This window comes from Echinops telfairi, unplaced genomic scaffold (genome assembly GCF_000313985.2).
Source record: "Echinops telfairi isolate 266 unplaced genomic scaffold, ASM31398v2 ScPeMD7_7;HRSCAF=31, whole genome shotgun sequence".
Taxonomy (NCBI): Eukaryota; Metazoa; Chordata; class Mammalia; order Afrosoricida; family Tenrecidae; genus Echinops; species Echinops telfairi.
The window spans coordinates 20364778-20377879 of NW_022103904.1; positions in this window are offsets into that span (position 1 = coordinate 20364778).

The window sequence follows — 13102 nt, forward strand, 5'->3', positions numbered from 1 at the left end:
TTAGGTTTCTGGAGTGGTTTATACCTCGGTTCTTTCCTTCGCATGCTGAAAGAGCTCGCTGAAAGAAGTTATACTGAAGCACATTTTGTTATTCATGTGAGGTTTTTTTCCTGCTTAAAAAAAAATCATTTTATTGGGCGCCCATACAACTCTTATCACAATCCATACATACATCTATTGTATCAAGCACATTTGTACATTCGTTACCCTCATTATTCTCAATCCATGTGAGTTTTTATGAAGGTCAGGAACAGTTTCAGGTTTTACAGTCTCAAAGGGTACATGCTTTTTCTGGGAAGTGTGCCAAGCTGCATGGAAGCTGCGCTGGAGTTCACAGCTGGGCACAAAAAACCATGTGTGGCACTGGGGAACCGTTAGTGCCCAAGAGGTACATGTAGATCTGAGTAGGCCTGGAGCAGCCCAGAGGGGGCACGCAGGCAGGTGCATGTATGCCCTGAACGCTAGAAGCTCTCGGAGTGAGGGCAGCGCAAAAGACATATAAAAACAACTCTGCCTTGGAGTCCAAGTCCATTACATCGCATAGTGACCTCACAGGACACGGGAGAACATCCCCTGTGCCTTTCCCATATTGTAACTCTGAAACAAGAGCAGAAAAGGGCATGGGAGGGCAGAGGAACCTGTCACAAAAGTATGATGGGTGGCAGATCCATGCATCACAGTTATAGGTGGGATCACAGAAGCAGGAACGGAAATGGGATTGGGACACGGACAGCATCCAGAAGGGTTGACAAGATTGGCTTAGGGCCTTCCAGTCAAGGCAGTCAGGGCAAAACCGATAGAGCACAACTGGTAAGTCACTCCTTGATGCCACCTCACCCCACCCCCTTTGTACAGTGACTTTATCAAGGACATAACCTGGGCAAGCCCTTAAGAGAGAGACTGCCCTTCCCTGGTCTGGGCTGAGAGAGGTAGAGGCAATCCACTCACCAAGGCATTCCGCCTGAGGGCAAGATTATTAACATCCCTGGTTAATGACTAGAAAGCATTCAATGAAAGCTTAATCGATGTGGGGACTCTGCAAATGGATTTTGGGCTGTCACTGCCAACCATGTTGTGGGGTACTATCACTTCGGCTCCCACCCATAGCCATCTTCTGCACAACAGAACGAGGGACCATCCTCCATTGTTTCTATGCTTAAACCCATTGTTGTAGCCAAGGTGCCCATCCATCTCCTGAAGGCCTTCCTTTTCTTCATTCTCTACCAAACACGACGTCCTTCTCCACAGCCTGGCGTGCTCCTTAGAAGCTAGGATGGTGGGGCTTCGTCTTACACATTGTCATCCATACGTTTTGGCAAAAACCAGGGTGCTGAGAACCACTATGGCCTCCTGCTGATGGTCTCCCTCAACCAGATACATTTATTTTTGTTTTTGTCTTGTCTTTTCCCTGTGTAAGACTTAATAAATAGGTGTGTTAGGCCAGGTTGACTAGAGGAACAAACCCAGTGACACTCGTCTATGTATAAGAAAGCTTTAAAAGAAAGAAAGCTTTATATTAAGAAGTAATTATATGTCAAGAAAGAGTCCCAGCCCAATCCAACTCAAATCCATAAGTCTGATGCTGGTCCATAAGTCCCTCTTCAGACTCATGAAGCCACGTGCAATGGTATAGAATGCTGAAAGATGCAGGCTGGTGGGTGCAAAGTTCTGTGGATCCAAGATTGGTAGACACAGGGCTCCAGCAGCTCTCAGGGTCAGTGGCAGAGTCCCAGCAAGCAGGAAGGCAAAGGATTGGGTGGGGGTGGGGGTGGAGGGAGTGTGTGTGAAGTACCCAGGGTCCTTCCTATAAGAAGGCCACACCCTCAAGGCAGCAGCATCAGGCTGCGACCTGATTGACAGGCTGGATTCCAGCCCTGTACTTTCAGGCATCTTCAAGTTGACCTAAAGTCATCTAACTACAATAGGTCTCCATAGGTTTTTTTAGCATTTCGGTGCTATTTTTTCCTTTATAATGTTTTAGGATACAAAAAGAGACCCCATCTCAAATATAATTTAAGGAGAACAGTTACTAAGTCTTAACGAAAGACAACACAAAGACACATCATCTGGGTGAGGGAAGCCATTAGCACGAGGTCAAAGTGGCATCTGAAGATGCATAATCGACAAGCTAGGTAAGTAGGGCATGGGACAAAGGGAATGCTCACAGAGTCATGATTGGTGGCAGATGGATACATCACAGTTACAGGTGGGACTTCAGAAGTAGGAGATGCCAATCAATGACTGGGACATACACATTGTTAGGTTAGAATGGCTTAAAGATGGGCCCAGGGACTTCTGACCAAGCCAGGGCGAGACTGATAGGACATGACTCATGACTATGCAACCCTCTGTACTGTCCCCAGTACAGTCACCTCCGTCAAGGACACACCCAGGCAACCCCCTAAAAAGACACTGCCCCTCCCTGGGCTGGCTGGAGAAGGGTGGAGGTAATCTACTTTCCAGGGAACTATGCCTGAGGGCAAGATGGTCTACATGATGGGTAATGATTAGAAAGAATTCAATGGAGGCTTAATCTGTGTGGGGACTCAGCATATGGATGTTCAGAATTTAAGCTCTAATACAAAAATAAAAAACCCAACTGCCATAGAATCTATTTTGATTCATATGGACCCTATCGATGGAGTCGAATTGCCCCTGTGGGTTTCTGAGACTATAAATCTTTTTATTTTAATATAATTCTTTACAAATGTAAAAATGTTCATCTGTCTCCTGAGGAGTGGCTAGTGGTTTCAAACTGTTGACCTTGTCATTAGCAGCCCAACACATAACCCACTATACCACTATGGCTTCTATTTTGTCCTGTAGGGTCTCCTGCTGTGCATCAGAATCAACTGGATGGCAGTGAGTTTTTGGTTCTTGGATTTCCCCCTTTAAAACCATCTTAACAAATAAATTTATTTCCCCACGATTTTTGAGGCGAGCGTTTGAGTTCAGCGTGCTAGCTCTAAGACAGGCTTTCTCTGTGGGCTTTGTATGTCTTCCACTTCTGCTTCTTGATTCTTTGGAGATCTCCCTGCGTTTGGGGATCTATTTTACCCCTTCTTGGTTCTATCTCAGGAGCCCTGGTGGTGTTGTGGGTTACCGACTGGGCTGCGAATTCCAAGGTTAGCAGGTGGAAACCCCCAGTAGCCCCGAGGAAAACAGATCAGGCTTTCTACTCAGGGCAAGAGGCAAAATCTTGGAAACCACCAGGGGCAGTTCTACCCTGTCCTGTAGGTTTGTTGTGAGTCTACATCAACTCATCGGCAGTGAGTTCTTGTCTATCTGGTGATGTCATGGGTTATATGCGTTGCACTGCTAACCCCAAGAAGGCACTTTGAAACCACCAACCACTCAGGGTGGGGGAGAGAGGGGATTTCTACTCCTGTAAAGATGTACAATCTCAGAAACCAAAAGAAGCAGTCCTACTGTTGGTGAGTTTGAGCTGGCAACCTGTGGATGGTTCCTAACTACAGGCATAGAGGTTAGTCTTCACCACCCACTGGGGGATGAGGAAGGTATAATTCAACCCATCCCAGTGGTCATCAATGGTTTTTGTTTGTTTCAGTGAACGGTTTTTAAGAGGAAGGACCTTGGTCCAACTGCTGAGGTAGCTGTGCATTAGTGACGTCAGGAGAATATTGCTAGCACCCACTGAAAGTGGAGCACAGAGCTGTACAGATGCTTCTCTCATGCCAACTTTCTCCATCCTCCACCCTGTCGTGCTAAGGACTAATGACTCAGCTTTTGGAGAATTCCTTGTTCAGGACTTTGGTCCCTAGGGACAGTGTCCCTAGGCGGAAATGGTGATAAAGCTGCCAAGAGATTGACTATTGAAGTGGCTGAGGTTTTTGTTTTTCTTTCCTCTTTTGCATTTGCTACAGCGCCTTTCAAGTGTGAAACAAAGAAAACGAACGGCATTTCCTGGAGAGGCAGAGGCCCTTGTCCAAGAACACTTGCTGTGTGCCAGGCCCCCTGCTGGGAGAGCTCAGATCACCACTGGAACACCCTCAGCATGCCTATCCCTGTGCTGCCCACCTGCCCCCAGAGGTGCTTGACTCAAGAGATAAGCACTACCAGAGTACACCCACACCCTTCTCCCCCATAGTGGGGTAGGCATGAGGAGACACAGGCGCTGGTAGACCTGAGGATGATATCATATCTTTCTCAGATATTCTCTTGCAGATGGCCAATGTTAGGATTTATAAAGATAATGATCACAAAAGGAAAGGATCCTTGGTGGTATAGTGGGCTATACATTGCGCTCTTGACCACCAGGTCATTGGTTCAAACCCCCCAGTCTCTCTATGGGAGAACGATGAGACTGTGTGCTCTCGTCAAGACTGAAAGCCTGAAAACAAGAGGGGCGGTGCTACGGCATCCTGCAGAGTTGCCACGAGTTGGAATTGATGTGATGACAGTGGGTTGGTTTGTGTTGTTGTTAACAAAAGGTAATAAGAATGAAAGCTGAAAAACCAAAAGGGGTGTTCCACCAGGCGTCGTGGACTTTCAGCAGTCATGGAACCGAACCTCATCCTGAGTGGGGACTAGTCGGGACTGCCTGTGTATGCCCTGCTTTGCATTTGCTAAAAGGTGGCAGCGCCAGGGTGTTGGGACCTTTCCAGCTTGGGCACAATCTCCTCCAGACATTTTTCTTGGCCCTTGGCCAGCACTGGGTGCCTTTATCTGTGTGCACCGCTAACTGCCTTGACCTCAGTGGACACTTAACTGTGACACTCAGGCTCCACCCCAGCAGGGGAGCTCTACAAAGCCAGGCCGCATGACAAGCTGTTTTTGTGCCTGACCTGTTCGGTGAGAGCTTTGAGCTGAGAACCGCGCTGCTTCTTAGGGGCAGTTCTTTCTTGTGACAGCCCCTCTCCCTGCCCGAGGCTCCCGAGGACAATTTCTAATGCAAACTAGAAAAATTCTGCGTAGAGGGGCGTTGAGCAGAACAGGACTCTGCCTCCATGACTCAGCAGGCTAGGCCCTGTCTGCCCTCCCTGGTGTGATGTGGCTTTACATCGAGCCCTCCCCCAGCACCTTGCTCCTCTCAGCAAGATCCCTGGCTGTGTCTCCCCGAGGCCAGCGAATTCCATGTGTACCCTGCTCTGGGGCCGGCGGTGGGCAACAGGCCCTCCGCCAGGTCCTTCATAGCCCCTCTAGGTCACCCTCTGGGTTTCTGGCTCCAGAGAGAAAGATGCAGCTGCCGCACAGATGAGGCCAATGCAGAAGACACAGCGCGTCTGGCTTCTGTGAGTGGGAGAAGTAACTAGACGTTTGTATAAGAAGGCATGCTTAGAGGGGCAGCTCCCTGGCCCTGAACCTGGACACAGCAGCTTCTGGTGCTCCCTCCACTGGTGAATTCTTCAACTTTGTAATCCTGCCCTACATTCTGAGCCTAGTGTTAGTTTTTCCTGCCAGACCTGGGGCTGGGTGAATGTGCTGACTGCTGCAATGGCTCCTTCCAGGGACACTACGGGGTGCCCTAAGAGGTTCTGTAGAGAAGTAGGCAGCCTCTGCTTGCTCAAGCTGCCCTTCTCTCGTTGTGCCTGCCAGCCAGCCCTCTTTGTCTTACCAGAGAAGGAAACGTCCAAGGTAAAGTTGGGGTGGCTGCTCCACCAAGGGATGGGGACACAACTCAGTTGAGGCCCCTGACTAACTGTGCACAGGTCAAGAATTGGATCTGTGCAGTGCACAGGTCAAGAATCGGATGTGTGCAAGGCCCTTGGCATAGGAGACATGGCCCTGCCCCAGAAACTAGGAAGCCAGCTTCCAGAAGCATGCCACACCCCTTGGCTGTGAGTAGGCCAGGTCTCTCCATGTCCAGCCATGCTCAGTGGGGGCCACAGCAGGGAAAGACCACCCTGCCCTGGAGGGTGGTTAAAATCCTACTGCCAAGTAGAGAGAGTTTAACTTGAGTTGTGAAGGATGGCAAGACTGGGGATGCATGGGATACCAGGGAGACAGCCTTTCTAGGGAGCACAGCAGAGCTGGGCCGTTGGAATCCACAAAGTGCTTAAAGGGCATCAAGCAGATCCACTGGCCTTGGCAAGGGCTTCCTGTAAGGTGGTGGCTTGCACCAGATATAAAACATTTCTGGCTGTCACAATGGGGGGACTCCTAAGCTGGGGAGTCATCAGTGATACTGCTAACAATTTTTTTTTAGTTTTTCTATTCTCTTTATTATTATTATTAAATCATTTTATTGGGGGTTCTACAACTCTTATCACAATTCATACGTCCATCCATTGTGTCAAGCACATTTGTACATTTGTTGCCCTCATCATTCTCAAAACATTTGCTTTCTACTTGAGCCCTTGATATCAGCTCATTTTTTCTCTCCCTCCCAGCTCCTTCCTTCCTCATGAACCCTTGATAATTTATAAATTATTATTATTTTGTCATACCTTAAACTGTCCAACGTCTCCCCTCACCCACTTTTCTGTTGTCTGTTTGTTCCCCAGGGAGGAGGTTATGTGTAGATCCTTGTAATTGGTTCCCCCTTTCTACCCCACCTTCCCTCCGCCCTCCCGGTATCACCACTCTCATCACTGGTCCTGAAGGGATCATCTGTCCTGGATTCCCTGTGTTTCCAGTTCCTATCTGTACCAGTGTGCATCCTCTGGTCTAGATACTGCTAAAATTGATCAATGCTCAGAGCATCATCCTACAATAAAGAGTCTGCTGGCTAAAAATGTCAATAGAGCAACAAAAAGAGAGGCTGACTGATAGCCAGGTGGTAGAGAGTAGAGTCCCAAGGACATGAATCAGGAGGGTATGTAGCTGCAAGCCAGAAAAGGCCTGCCTGCAGGGGCTTAATCAAGCAGTGGTTTATCTTTCTCATGTGTCCAGCTGACCAGAGATAAATAGTGGTGACCATTGGTTAGCATCTTCACAATGCTATCTTCTGCAAGTTGACCCGTCCTTCATGTTTGATGCCTCTGGGACATGATATGGCTGCGACAGCTCCAGACATCCATCCCATCTATCTTTAGGGCAGAGAGAGGGGAAGGCTAGATTAGCATGTCCACTGTATGTTGTTGTTGTTAGGTGCTATTGAGTGGGTTCCGATCCATGGCGACCTGATGCACACGTCATCCTCACAATTGTTCCTGTGCTTGAGCCCATCGTTCCAGACACTGTGTCCGTCCATCTCTTTGCGGGCCTGCCTCTCCTTCACTGCCCTTCAACTGTATCTGCTCCGCTGGATAAGAAAAGCTAAAGCCTTCACATTGGTCGGGACTAGAACACATGGCCACCACTAACTGTAAAAGAGGTGGGGCACCGGACTTCCCAGGGAGATCAGGGTTCTGATGGAAAGGAGGAACCAGATGCCACTAGGCGCTTACGCTACGAATTTCAATTGTAAACCAAAAATAACTGGTTATCCTAAAGGACCAGAATTTATTCTATTATGTCTCATGTTCCTACAGTCCAAGGATTGCACACAGGCCCAACCACATGCTCGTGGCTCCGGTCCCTGACTGACAGCAACTTACCTCCCCTGCTCCTTCATAAACTCATCAATTGCTGTTGGGGTCCCTATCCCACTCCTGGGGACCCTTAAGAGCAGCAAGGCAGTGAGTGGTCTTGACATCTCTAGGACCATCCTGGTAAGGGTCCACTGTGGCCTCCTTCTTCCTGGGCACCCCCACAAGGCACAGACTCCTTAACTGATGGCCGTCGCCTGAGTCCCATGCCTGCTTCCTCATTAGGCTTGCTCAGAGTAACTACTTTCCAGGCATGTTCAGTTTCACTAATAATAATAATAATAATAAAACATATATCCTAAATTGAGGTCTCAGTTTACAGTTGTGAAGTCTGTAAAGTAGGAGAGCAAATATAACATATGACTAGAATGAGACAGGGCAGGCCGAACTGCCTCCCTTGAGGAAATCAGTGCGTGTTCTCCAGCAGATGGTCAAGAGGAATCTGATAGTGGCTGGATTACATAATGTCGAGGGAACAGGTGAGTTCCGTGTGTACGAGTCAGACACAGGATGCTCTCTGACTCACTCTCTTTATTGCTGGGAACTTAGCTGGGCACATAAACGCTGATGAATAGGAGACTCTTTAGGTCCAAAGAAGCTCACCAGAAACTCACTTCTAATGATTACATACTGTGCACAAGCTCAATCTTCAGTACAAGAAGGGTAGAAGATCCACCCACTCTGAGGAACACTGTGTGAATCAGAGAGATGAAAGTAACGTCAAGTATTGATGACAAAAGCTCAGAGAAAAAACAAGGGATTTAAGAGTGTATGTCCAATATAATTGGGGGGGAAAATCCATACCTAGGTTAAGCCTGGGGTTTTTCATCTTCTACGTGGGGCCTGATGCTTTTGCACCCCCATCACGTGTGTCTCAGAGACACACAAATTCAGGTTCTGCTTGTGTGTACTTCTGAGTGGGTGAATGGGTTCCAGGGTCTCCACCAGGCCGGCCTTCGCAGGAGTACAGCTTGGGGCAGTACATCTGCATGGCCAGAAGGGGTGGCCTAGGCCTAATGGTGCCAGGCATGCTATACAGTCTCCTGGGGTGCAGATTCTCTCCACAGGGAAAGACAGAGTAGGCTTGCAGGAAGAAAAGCTTCTAGAAGAGTCCCTCACTCTGTGATGGACAGAGATGGTGGACACACATGCTTTGGGGGAGTCCCTGCCCATCTCTCAGAGGCCCTAGGGGCAGTAAACCCTCAGGGCCTATAAACACCTACTCTTTTCTGTTTTATTATTTGCAGTAAATATGTATATTATAAAACATTTGCCGATGCAACATTTTTTTGCATGTACAACTCAGTGATATTGATTACATCTAGTGTGCGTACAATCATTTTTCTTTTCCAAATTATTCTAGAAGCCCACTTCTCCTTTTCTTGTCCTTTCCACCTGGAAATCTTAATAAACTTTGGTCTCTCTATGTTTTTTGTTCTAAATATTTCATAAACATGGGATAATACAACATTCTCCCTTTTGTGACTGGAAATTTACGCAACATTGTGTTTTCAAGTCTCATTAGCCCTGCTGATGCAGCTAGAGTGTTGGAGTTTGGAGTCCACCAACTGGCCCGAAAGAAAAGCTGGGGCAGTCTGCTTCTGTAAGGATGACAGCCGTGGAACCATATGGAACGGTTCTCTGACTGCTGAACTGGGATTGATGCAACGTTTTTGTTTGTTTGTTTTGTTTTTCAGTATTCTATTATACGGACAAGTATATGCTCCATTTCGTTTATTCATCTGTTGATGGGCATTTGGATTGTTTCCATCTTTTGGCTATGGTGAACAATGCTGCACTGAACACGGGTGTTCATGTTTCTGTTATCAGTTCTTCTGAGTAGATGCCTACAAGTGGGATTGTGTAGTGGAAACCTGTTTTTAAGGCACCCTGGATTGGCTTCCTGTCTATCCCTGACTTGTTTCCTTCCTATTGTCCTATTGGTGCCATCTGAGATCAACTCCCAAGTGAACTATCTGTGTGTCGGGGTGACTGAGTGGTCTGGGGCACCAGACTCAAGCTTGCTCAGCTTCCAAGTGAACTGTCTGCACTTAAATCCTTGTCTCAGATCTGCTTCTAGAGGAGCCCAGGCTAAGATGCCTCGTCAGTAGACTAGAGAATGCTTCCTCAGTGGGTGATGGAGATGCCTTGGTGGCCAGGACAGGGTTAAGGGCAATACTGGATGGATGGTGTCAGCTTACTTTGTCAGGGCCTTAGTCCACTGGCTCCTCCTCTCCACTCTTGGAAAACTCATGGGTTTAAGGTCAGCTCCAATCCCACTGTTATCTCTGCCTCTGTATCCTGGACTCCCTCCCCTGATCTCTGATTCCCTCTGATTCCTTTCGGAGTCAGGACAGGATACATAGGACACAAGTCAAGGGAGCAGGTGGCCACAGGGAGATGTTCCCCAACATTCACAGTAGTGGCATCATTAGGGTGCAAACTATACCAGGTGACAGTGTCAGAGGGATTAATACCACAGTGATTTAATATAAAACTTTGTGCAGTGCTTCAGTAGAAATTTATTCTTTTTAATTAAAATATATTTGTAGTTAATTATAACAACAGAAACATTTTCTTTTCTTTTAAAAAATCATTTTATTCGGGGCACGTACAACTCTTATCACAATCCATTCATCCATCCATTGTGTCAAGCACATTTGTACATTTGTTGCCATCATTATGTCCAAAACATTTTCTTTCTACTTGAGCCCTTGGTATCAGCTCCTCATTTTCCCCCTCCCTCCCCCCATGTACTCTTTATAATGTATATATTATTATTATTTTGTCATGTCTTACACTGTCTGACCTCTCCCTTCACCCACTTTTCTGTTGTCCGTCCCCCAGGGAGGGGGTTATATGTAGATCCTTGTAATCGGTTCCCCCTTTCTACCCCACCTTCCCTCCACTCTCCGGGTATTGCCACTCTCACTACTGGTCCTGAAGGGTTCATCTGTCCTGGATTCCCCAGAAACATTTTCATAAGCCCAAATAAATGTATCAATATACTTACAAGGCTAACATTCTATGCTTATTTATTTATTTATAAATTGTTTTACTGGTGTATACTTCACATACAATCACACAGTTTAGTCATCCAATTCATATTAAGATTTGGGCAGTCATCACCAGAATCAATTTCAGAACATTTCCTTCTCATACTCATTAGCTTCCCACTTCCCACTTCCCCCACCCCCGTCATCTTCCTAGGCAATTATCAATCCAGTTACTGCTTCTATACCTCCACCTATCTTGGATTTCATATACAGGAAAATCATACAAAGCACAAGCAGGAGGCAAGCAAGCAAATAAACAGAAAACTCAACAACAATGACTAGACAAAACACAGAAAAACCTCAATCAAAAAGAAAGCAGAAAATATTTAAAATTTGAAACAACTATGAGGAAAACTACAAAACACTATTAAAAGAAACCAAGAGTGACCTCAATAAATGGAAGGAGAGCCCATGCTCAAGGAACAGTAGACTCAATATTGTAAAGATGTCAATTCTACTCAAGGCACTATATAAGTTCAATGTTATCCTGATCCAAATTCCAGCATCTTTCTTCAGAGAGTTGAAAAAACAGATTATCAACTTCATATGGAGAGGGAAGAAACCAAGAATTAGCAGAGAACTCCTCAAGAAGAAGGACAACATTGGAGGGCCTTGCTTTACCTGACTTTAGCACCTACTACACAGTCATAGTGGTCAAAACAGCGTGGTATGGGTATAATGATAGATATTCAGACCAATGGAAAAGGACTGAAAACCCAGAAATAAAATCATCAGCATACAGACAACTGATCTTTGATAAGGGCCCCACAAATATCAAATGGGAAGCGGATGCCCTCTTCAATTCGTGGTGCTGGAAAAAATGGATACGTAGCTGCAGAAAAATGAACCAAGATGCTTACCTCACTCCATACACAAGAATAAACTCAAGGTGGATCACAGACCTTCAGGTAAAATCCCAAACTATTAGGGCCATTAATGAGGGAATAGGGAGAAACCTCAGAACCTTGGCACAGGGAATACATAGGCTATCGTGAAGGACACAAACACAGAGGAGGCACAAATTGACCCGTGGGATATACTAAAGATAAAACACTTATGTACATCGAAATAATTTGCCAAGAGAGTAATAAGAAAGACCACAGAATGGGAAAACATCTTTAGCAATGATACATCAGACAAAGGCCTTATTACTAAAATCTACAATACTCTGCTAACCTACAACAAGAAAAAACCAATTGTCCACTCAGGAGGTGGGCAAAGGACCTGAGCAGGAGTTTCTCAAGGGCAGAAATCCAAATGGCCAATAAATATATGAGAAAATGTTCCAGATCGCTAGCCATAAGAGAAATTCAAATTAAAACAACCTAACACCCTCAAAGACAGCCCAATTCAAGAAATCAGAAAAAAACAAGAAATGGAGAGAAGTGGTGAGATAGGAACTCTTATCCACTGCTGGTGGACCTGTAGGTATGTACAGCCATTATGGAAATCGATTTGGCGATAACTAAAACAGTTGGAAATTGAACTACCATATGATCCAACAATCCCCCTACTGGGCATATACCCAGAAGAGACAAAAAACAAACCACGGCTAGACTGTGCCCCAATGTTCATTGCAGCACAGTTCACAATTTCAAGGAGTTGGAAGCAGCCCAAATTCCCATCAACAGATGAATGAATTTAAAAACTCTGGGACATACATACAATGGAGTATTACGCATCCCTAAAAAACAGTGATGAACACATGAAGCACATCGCTGCATGTGAAGAACTAGAGGAAATTATGCTAAGTGAAGTAAGCCAAGCACAAAAGGACAAGTACTACATGAGGCCACTAAGGTAAGCTTAAAACATCCAAAAGGGGCATAGGGAAGAAGCTACTGTACACATACGTCCCTGGAGTGAGGTCCAGGTAATATGGCAGGGGCCAGACTAAACTCGGATACATATGGGATACATATGGTAGCCCACTAAAAAGAGGGGGGATAAAAAGACATGGGTAGCCGGGGGAACAGGGCACTAACCCACACAGGGGGAGGGTGCTGATTGTGTCTCCACAGGGAAAGCGGGACCAGACTTCAACCCGGTGCTCCAAGACAAGAACACAACACACTGAGATGAAGCAAAGAACTGATAGAGAGGCCTGAGGGGGTGGCCCCATTACCAACTAAGTGGACAGCACCACCCTCCTCCCAGAAGAATTCACTTCAGAGGACAGCACCGAAACTACAGATCAAGGAGAGGGACTTGTCTGATCAGAGCACACGGGAGCCAATGAAGGGGGAAAGGAGAAAAAAAAAGTGAAGCACATCCTGGCTCACCAAGCCCTGAGGACAATGTTCCTGCTCAGAACAGCAATACAGTACAGCGATGACCACAGGCTCACCACGGGACACAGCGTTCCTCACTGACCCATAGCACCACTGGGGACAACACTAGAGACACACCATGGGAATTGTGCCCGCCCTGAGCTCACCATGCAGAGGCCAGCCTCTGGGGGCATGCAGTAGAGCAGCGGGGGGAGCAGAGCAATGAAGTCACCAGGGATAGATGTGGGGCCAGGGCATGGCACCCCATCAGACTCGACTGGAAAGC